The following is a 10,603-nucleotide window of genomic DNA, read 5'->3' on the forward strand; positions in this document are numbered from 1 at the left end:
AATTCAAAGCAATATCAAAACTCCAAATGAGGAAGGCTATCACTCTATTCATGCACGATCAATAAGAAACTGGCCCAGGGTAACTATCTCTAATCTTCAAAAGAACCATAAAAGGAAATGTCATTATCATTCCTATTTTATGAATGAAGATGTTGACAATCAGCAATGTAGATGATTTCTTCAAGATCATACAACTGGAAATTGTTGGAAGGAAGGGAAAGATTTGAGTGGGGGAATGTTAGAGAGGAGAGTTGTCATGTGGGGTGACCAACTGTCCTGATTTGACTGGGATTGGGATTTTTCTGAGACACAAGACATTTGGATAGATGAGGACAGTCCTGCACAAATCAGGAGGGTGGGGTCTGCTAGGTAGAGACATATTCACCATGGCAAGGATTTTAGAATTTATTCTAAGGGAAAAGGTTTACTGCTGAATGTTTAAGTCAGGAATGACATGACTTGACTCAAAGCCATTGTGGTATGTCACAGCTGGCACACTATTGAGATTGGCCTGTTTGGCCCTTCACAACTCTTCTTGAAATAAAATGGAGTTACAAAAAGAAAAGCAATAGGGTGAGTTCTTGAACCTAGAGTAAGAAATAACAGAGGTCAGAGAAACCAGACTGTGTCTCAGAAGTGACAGTAAAACTTTTTCAAAAAATAAAATATTATTTGAGATTTGCAGTTTATTTAAACCTCTTCATTAAAGCCTTTAAGATAACAGGAGAAATGACTAAAGTGGCAGGTGGTGACTATTTTTTTAGTCTAACAAATGGCAACATATTTTCTTAGAGAATTGATTCATTTGGTAATGGACTCTAAGAAACACGTTCATTCAGAGAAAAAAAAAATGAACCTGACATTGAAAAAAATGTAGCAATTGGTACAAAGGAAACTAGTACTGTAATAAAGAAGTAACTATTCAGCCACATTTTCTTTTTTTAAGAAAGGGCCCTTTGCCTGATTTCTTTTTCCTTTTTTCCTATTGTTTAGTTATATAGTCACCGGGACTTGAAGGGCATCTTTTCAACTGTACAAATAAAAAATCTCTTGATATGAACATGTTTTCTACTTCCATTGTCAAAGTACTCCAGCTCAGAGACATTCTGAAGAGCCTCGTCAGACAAGCATCTCTGCCACCTGGGAAATTCTGACTCCTCTGAATTTGTGCCTGTGATTCATTCTCTTCAGCATTGTAGATTTCAAACTAACAAGTCATTATCCACCACCACAACAAAATGCAACAACAGCAAATGCTCCAGAGGTTTTATGAGTTTCCTATTCTGCAATAGAGAAGTGTCTTCCTATTTCAGTTTTGATTAAAAACCCAATCTTATATAGTCTGGTCTTGCTCTTACTTTAGAGCTCATGATTTAAACACCATGATCTAAGACAACATTCAGGCAGTGGTACCCTTCCCACCATTGTGTTTTTATCAGCTACCAGCTAGCATTTCATGTGAATCACCTACCGCAGTATCATGAGCCACAAGCATCATTCAGTATCCCCTTTCAAGAAAGGCTATTCCACTCACGGGACCCTAAGAGAACAATTTGACATACTGATGTGATTTTGGTTTCCCTCTGGAACATTCATGCAGCACTGAGTACCACCGAATTCTCACACTCTTTGAATTAATGTGGTTAGGAGCTACTTTGTGGAGCAGTCAAACAATTTTCTAGTCACTTAGATTCTTTAAGCATCTCTGAAATCCAAGTACCATGGGAGAATTTATTTGAAATTTCATGTAATCGCTCTGGAACAACATTGGTAAATGGGATAGGTAGAGAGATTCCTGGGAAGAGTACATTTCTAGGGTGCTTTTCATCACACTTCTGCATCACAGTATAATTAATGGAATAAAGAGATTTAAGAATCTGGGTATCTGGAGGAAACCATTTCCAATTCCCTTCCTGACTGCAGAATTGTTAGACAATTCCCTTTATTTTCCTCCAGCTATAAATTTCTGTTCAAATACAAAGAAACTCTCAGGGAAACAAAGCATATGCAAACAGACAAACCTCCCAGTTAATGAAATGCCTCCACGAGGATTGCAATCAATAACAGTATAATCTATGTTCATAAATAAAAGTATGGCCTCAAAAGAGTGTAGGGCAGTGATGAATAATTCAAGAGGTCCGCTTTGCTACTGTTCAGTTCCTTCCATGCTTAAAGCTCTTCAGTGATAGAAACACATGGCTTAGCACCTTCTGACTCCAACCTCCTCTGAATAGCTAAATCTCTTTCTCCCTTCTTGTTCTAAGCATAATTTATCTATAGAGCCCAACGCTCTTCAGTTTATCTAAGGGTAAGCTCTAAAAAAAATCCACCGAACTCTAAGAGAGGTTAAGTCACTTTCTGCAGGTCACCTCATGAAACCTATGGTGAAGAACTGTTGAGTGTAGCGTGTACCAGTGACGGTGTATGGAAGATCAGGACCCAATTAACACTTTAATTTCTAGGTACTGTAAGAAAGGGTCAATGCGAAATAGGGAGAGGGAGATTAGCAGTTAAGAAAGGAGAATAATAGCGAAGAAGACTTTTTCCTTTTGCTAAATGTTGGTCATCTGTGCCTCTTCCTATTAATTTCACAGCTAGTGATGTTATAATAATAGCAACAACACTACTCTTCCAAGCATTGTAAAGAGTTTTGCCCTTCTCTGGACTTACGGAAGTGATTCTGTGATATTCTACATGCAATCAACAGTGCTTGGGAATTGGGGAGGGCCAAAGCTTATTAGCTTGCCTAAACCACAGTCTAAGCATTTTGCTCAAGTCATTTTTCTCAAATGACCCTAGGAGCAGAGATTTTGCCACATCTTCTGGGAAGCAATTATAAAGCCAATAATTTTTAGTGTTATTAATTTTTCATATTCAGGCTAAATTTTTCTTGGCTTAATTCCTTCCATTTATTAAGACTTATTGGCCTAGGTATCTATGCTAAAAAATGTACATGTACACAAAACGAACATTTGTAGTTTATAACATTTGATAAAATCAAAAGATATGTCAGTGTCTTTCTTGAATTGGATTACAGTTCTAACTTCTCCTAAAATATAACTATTTAGAAGTACATGTTAACTTCGAGAGAATCTAACTCTCTGTAGTTTATTTCTAGAACTTTTTTTTTTTTTCAAAATTGTGGTTGATTAAAGTGGACTAGATATATTCTCTTGGGAATTTCAGTATAAAATAGTTTTATTAAAGTTCAGCTCTAATTCTATATACCAAATACCACAAGCAGTGTTGACTCCCACTTGCTGGACTCACAGAATAACCCTCAGAAGCCTTTTTTATTTGATTATCAGGAGAAATTCTACGCCAAAGGTCAGCAGTTTTTGACCTAATTCCTGGCCTGCTGAAGTCTGCATCAGAAAATAAAATTGGCCATACTTCAATGCTCTCTTGTGAACCCCCCAAGTGAGTCGAGAAAATAAGGTGCTTCACAGTTTTTAACATCTTTCTCCACATCAAAGAGAAAGGAAAACTAATCGAGTACCCCCACACATTACTATTTCAGTTAATAATGTATTCAGGAAAAAAGGTAACTGTCGAATATACAACCATCTGCACTATTTTGAACTGAAAAATAGCATTTTGGTTTGAAGCCACTAAAACAGAAAATCTTTAAGCACATCATTAAATTTAGTAGTGAAATTTAGAAAAGTTAATGAGAAAATATGAGCAAAATCATGAGTGTAATTTCACACTCCTTTATTGGCCATTCAGTTCTTCCACATATAATCGTGATGCTCAGTAGCCAGGACAATTAATTAGCTACCATATAGAGATAGTAACACTTTTAAGTCTGGCCTGTAAAACCAGAGAAGTAACCAATTGCAGGCTTTCACCTGCTTGGTAACTGTAGCAACTCCATTGTGCGTTAATGAGAATCAAAAGGAATCAAGTATAAAGAAGCACATACAGATTTAATCCAGCCTTGATAAATAAAAATATGGAATTAAGACAATTGCTTTCAATTAAAATTGTACCAATTGTGCATAAATTTATCAGTGCTTCCTGGATATGAACCAAGCTGCTGTCAGATATAATGTGTATTAAAGACAGTATCTATAAACCCATATTTGAGAAAATATATATGGGATCTTGAACAGTTTTTTTTAAAAAGATAGATCAGATATTTTAATCTCATTTGTCAGTTATTAAAGTTATCATTTATACGTGTGCTCTAACTTTACTATCTAAAATTTGCTTCTCTGTCATTATATTCCAATCAGTTAAAATTCCAGAGCATGTTTTCTATAACAAGGTCACATCAAAAACATTAAACTTCTAACTTCAAATCATTTTAACATCTCATTTTATCCTGTAAGGAGGCATTCAGATGGTAATTAAAATTTCTGGTTTTAGTTATTCGTATGCCAAAGCAGACCATGAGAAAAGTTCATTTTTAATCCCCAAACTTGCTGTGTCACATAACTAAATTTAAACACTGCAAAATGTTTTGCAAAGATAATCACTTATAACTAACTTTATATTGAGGTATCCAAAATGTACAATTCTTTAAGAGATAAACATGATGTACATATTTTTTCTAACACACAGCCAGGAAAACTATCAATAAACATAATCCAGATTTGTTTATTAGTGATCTGAAACCAAGCCATAATAATAGAGATGCATAACAACTGCCTACCTACAATAACTTTGAAGTAAGAAATAAAAGGGGTCCCTGAAGTGTACGAAAGGAAAAAATGACATGATTTTTCCTTTATCCTATTGTAAAAATTAGTCAAAACTTTCAAGAATTTAGTTTTCAAAAAGTTATTAATTCCGTTAACATAATCATGTGTTTTGATATCTTTTAGTCATTGCCAAATGCATGTGTATTTACATGTAATGCAACTATTTACATGTAATGCAACTATAATGCATCTCCAAGTTTATTTTCTGCTGTTCTAATTTTACCTCTAAATATTTTTGTTTGTAGAATTTCTGCCCCTTTTAAATAACACAGATATATATTTCAGTTGAATTTCTGAAAATACAAAATATGTCTAGTATCAAGAAAACTCATATTAGCAGAAGTATTAGCCAGAAGATAACATTCCACTCCAGCCTTGTGATGTCCTGTCAGTGTCCTGCTACCCTTCCAGACCACCTGGAGTCTGCTCCACTCACCTTCCCATGGTTAGCTAGGCCGAGCTTGTTCTCCCCCCAGGCCTTCCAACAGATTGCTCTTCACATGTCTGTCTTGGTCTCATCACCTGGGTCTTTATTTTTTAACTCCTCAGACCTTCTCTGGCCATGTTTCTACATAGGAACATCTGTTTCCCTCCCCCTGCTTTACCCAATCACTTTCTATCCCATTATTCTGTTTTGTGTTCCTATAACACTAACCCTACAGAAATTATCCTACAAATCAATGCATTCACCTGTTTACTATACACCTTCAGGAAAGCCCAACAAGGGAGAGAGGCCTTGGCTATTGTATTGATCACAGAATCTCCAGAGTCTGAAACAGAGCCCTAGCAAGGGTAGGTACTTGATAATGTGTGTTGAAAAACAATATATGGAGGAACAAATAAATAAAAATTTAAGAATTGCATATAATCCTACCACTCAGGGAAAAAAAAAACCCTGCTAATTCTTCGGTATGATTTATTTCCCTCACTTTATTTTTTCATTAGCATATTGTAATGATAAACAAAAAGAGTATGAGCTAGTTAAATAATAAATTACAATGTAAATATGGTTAAACATTATAAAATATATGAATACTTTTACAAAGTGAGATCATACTATAAATATTGTTTTGTAATCTGAATTATTTTAGTTATCCATATATTTATAAAAATGTCAGCATGCTATTGAATTCTGAAGGTAAATTTTATGGCTGTAGAATATACAATTATATACTTTACAATAATAATAGCTAACATTTTGTGGGTACTTACTATACTATATTCTGTGATTAAAAAAATCTTACAGTAATTACCTCCATTTATGTTCTCAGTAACTCTGATATTGTTCCATTTTATAAATGGTCAAGATGACCCTGTGATTAAATGGCAGAATTAAGATTGAACTCAGTACAAAGAGCACATTTTTATTCTATTTTCCATTCCCTCTGGGGGGGCAGGAAAAGTTATTCTAATTTATATTGCTAACAGCTTTTTATGAGAATGTCTGTTTTTTGGAACCTAAGTCAAATAGATACTTTATCTTTCTTAAAAAACTTTGATAGTTGGATAGGCATAAATTACCTTATTTTAAAAATATAAGTTTGTTCCATTGTAAATTTGAAAAACTTTTAAAGAGGCATTGACACTGCATTGTTTCATTAGTGTAGTAAATTATATTTGAATGACTGATTTGTTGATTTCTGATTACTTCTTAACAGCCTATCATGCTCTATCGTGCTCTGTAAATTAGATGCTACATAACTGTACCCATTTTGCAGAAAATATATTTATTACAAGTAATGAATGGTCAAGACCATGGGCTTTGCAATGAATTACTTTACATTTTCCTATCAGTATGGCCTCTACCAACCAATCCATATAAAATCATTTTTATGTTCACTATAAATCCCTGGCTTCTTATCCTCTTTTATTCTCCTCCAATACCTTTATAAGCATCTTGCATACAATACATTATTACTTGTCTTCCTTTTTTACTAAATATGGATAAGTGCCATGAAAGCATTCTTTGCTTAGCTTAGTGCTGTATCCTCACCCTCTGATATGTAACCTAGAGCAGAAGGCCAATAGATAGATAACTGTGAATGGAGTGAATTCATGGAATCATTGTGATTGGAAGCCTGAGTTCACTTATAACCTTAACCAAATCACTTAACCTTTTTGAAAACTCAGTTTAATATTATACAAAATGTAAATATTTGAGTATGCACTTAAACTATTGCAATTTAATGAGCTCATATAAATTATTTGGTAAGTAAATTGTTTTAGTTTTGTAACACAACATAATCGATATTTTCTGTCAAATAAAAGTGTCTAGTTATTTTACTAGACTCAAATATAAAGCTTGATCAATAAGAATTTTTAAAGGTTTTTGATTGTTTGACTGCTTTGTTTTGATTGTTTTGTTGTGCATTTTTTATTCTGTGATCTATTATTATAGTGGTAATAAGAGAAATAAAGTTCCTTCTCTCTAGCTGGATAAAAAAATTTATAATGTAACAAAATGGCCTATAGCGAGTGAAAAAAGTCTATGTTCATTGTGTCTACATTTGTCTGCTTTAAAGACCACAACTGTATCATTATTTCTATTACCTGGAATATAATTTTTCATTGGTAAACAAACACTGGAAAGGACTTTGTATGGCATTAATAGTCCTGTAAGTTTAGAATGAACAGTGAGAAGTAAGGATGCTTAATACTGTCTTTAATTCTGGTTTCTTATCCTATGATATCCTTCTTTATTCTATCTTGCAACCATGAATTTATAAAAATTCATTATGCTTTTTTAAATCATTGGTCCGATCTAAGTATAAAATATTTAGGCTATGTTATTTGATTTTAAAAAGGCTATGTGGTTATTAGTGAAATGGTTAAGAGCATAATGAAATACTTAGGAGCAGAGAGAATCTGGGGCCAGACTATATAGGTTTTAATCTGCTTCTACAACTTAACAACTGCACGGCTCTCAGCAAATTACTTAAACTCTTTGGGGCCCTGTTTCCCCTTAGTTGAAAAGAGGAATATAATAATTGTATTTATTTCATAGTATGATTGTGGGGATTTAAAATGTTAATGTAAAAATCAATAAGAACAGTACCTGACTTTGGTAAAGACTGTATCATATAACTCTCTGATACATAAAGTCAAATTTCCTGTTTCATAAAGATAAAAGCCATTCTTCATCAAGCTTTCACTTTACTGTAGAAAGGCTTTTGATGTGGACTTCTAACTCATTTGCTTTAAGTCAATATCTTTTTCTTTACAAGTGTTGACATTCCCCCGTGGCTGGAAAATCAACATTTTGAGTCACTTGCTTTAAATAATGGACTGAGGCCTGGCTTTGGCACCTATCCATTTCAAATTTCTTTTCAACAGCCTTTTAAATAAACTGAAATTCTAAGCCCCATTCCATCTAAATATTAGGATGTTTTTCCCTTTTACTTATAATTCTACCATAACAGCAACTATTGTGCTATGATTAAACTTAAAACAGGTCAGCTATGTAGAGTTATATCCATAATTCAATATGTTAGCAATAGCATTAAGACTAATGTATAAAGGAATTTGGAGTGACTGAAATAGTCAGAAACCAAGTTTCCCCCAATACACCCTGCCTGAGGAAAGAGGGAAAAGGAAACAGCTGTTTTCAGGAGCCTGAGGTCACACCTCCCTTATTTTATGAAGAAACAAAGTGCTTGCTTTGCAGCAATAGATAACAAAAGTTCATATTAAAAATGACAAATATAACCCTGGGAGAGAAGAAAATATACTGATAAAGGCCAACTGTAGTGTAGACAACTTCTCTAGAAAAATCACTTGTTATCCAAAAGCAGGTGGAAATCCATGTTTATACTTATGACAAGTTGTGACAAAACCTTTATTCTTGCACCCTTCTTCTAATATAAAATATCTGATTTGGAACTGATTTCAGTACATAATCCCTCTGCTAAGCTTCAGCATCATACCATCACCTTATATTGCTATAGTTCAGGAACATTGATTCTAAAGACTGATAGAGAATGTTCATAACCATGGGGAAATAAATAAGGAGGAAGAAGAAATATGGACAGTAAAATAGTTCTATACTAAGAATACTAAAAAGGACTTCAGTGACTCTAAAAAGGGATAATAAGAGTATACGAGAAAAATACCCCCAAAAGACTAACAATTGTCCACAATTACTGAATGTTTAAAATGATTTTGCAATCTTTAAACACTTCAACTATCTAATTTGAAGGAGCTCATTTTCTCTGAATTTCTATGACTCTTTTTTGAATAATTGTTTTGGCGGCTTTCATGAGTAACTCTGGATTTACTTTAGTATTACTAACAATGAACAACAGTTTAGTAAATGTTTAGTACATATTCATTGAACGAGTAGTTATTTAAAATGTTTCATTCATTCTTCTCTACACTCACATATTTAAAAAACATGGCAAATTCAGTAAGTTTAGAGACATTATCCTACTCACAGAGGTGACACTGGCAGTCTGCAGCATCATTTCAGAAAATCGATGTTTGTTTATGAATGGAGAATACAGTCATATTCGTAATATAGATGACTGATTGCATTTGACATGACATGTAAGCTGATAATGCAAACGTGAAGTCAGAACTACACAATTATTGGAAATCCACCTTTTAAAAATATCAGAGCTATAACATGCTAACAGCATCATTTCAAATTTATTTACGTAAATATTTCAATGTTCATAATCGTGTTCGTATTTAATTTAATGTTTCATTAAGAAAATTATGAACTTACATGTTGATGTGTTCCAGTGCTCTACCATAGAAGTCCTTCCATTTTTATTGTAAAAGAAAGCTGTGGCATAGATTTAACTCTCAAAATTATTGATGATTATACTTCTTTTGGTCTCTTTTTACTAGACTCTTACAGCTGATTCTGAAGTGTTCATTTTTTAGCTATTGTCATTGAAATGCTTCACAATGGACTAAAGAGATTATTTTGTAACCTAAATAATGCTTTACCTTTTCTGTAGCTATCAAAACTGCCAGGTCAATGTTACCTCATATAGAATCTTAACAACCTAAGGCTATGGAAGAAATATGCCAAAAAATGTTCATGTATTTTCCTAACAAGATATTTAAGTGCAACACTATTTTTATTATTAAATTAATAAAGCTCCTTTTACCAACAGAGATGTTGAGTAAGTGAATTAATATTTTAGCCCTTATTTTCCACTTCTGTATATTTTTTGTAAAATTACTTCATTGCTGTAATACTCACACGGGTCTCTTTCTTTTGCTGCTATATCTCACTATGTCCAATTACAATCCTGGCAATACATCCAGCTCCCCAAATCACAGGAACAGTTTAGGTACATGCCTATATGCTTGTAGAACACTCTGTTATAATCCTGTTCCACTTTTATATCATGTATTATATATTATAGGCATCTGCCTGTTTACAGTTTGGTCTCTCATACGAGATGATACATTCTCTGAGGACAAAGGTATCAGTGCTATAGCATCGTATAATCATTAGTTTTACTTTTACTTATGTTCCTTTGCAAACTTCTATTCTGTATTTGTGTTTTCATTTAATGTTTCATTAAGGAAAAAAAAAATTGGGGGGCGCAGCTGGCTGGTATGGGGATCTGAACCCTGGATCTTGGTATTATAACACTGCACCCTAACCAACTGAGCTAACTGGCTAGCTCTTAATTAAGAAAATTCAAAATGCACATAGTCATGTCCAACTCATATAACACAGCTGTAGACAGTAACTGTTTCCTTGGGAATGGAGATAACAATTATTTTTCTGACACAGAGGTATGCATTTTATGTAAGTTTTCCAAAAATATTTGCTAAAAATTACTTTAAAATTGGGAAAACTCCATGGTAAAGGAATTGCTTCTATATCATGTATAGAGAGTGGCTGACTAGAAAAGATGACAAGTATTAAGTGAGAAGTA

The sequence above is a fragment of the Galeopterus variegatus genome, unplaced genomic scaffold, assembly GCF_000696425.1.
Source record: "Galeopterus variegatus unplaced genomic scaffold, G_variegatus-3.0.2 Scaffold2785, whole genome shotgun sequence".
Taxonomy (NCBI): domain Eukaryota; kingdom Metazoa; phylum Chordata; class Mammalia; order Dermoptera; family Cynocephalidae; genus Galeopterus; species Galeopterus variegatus.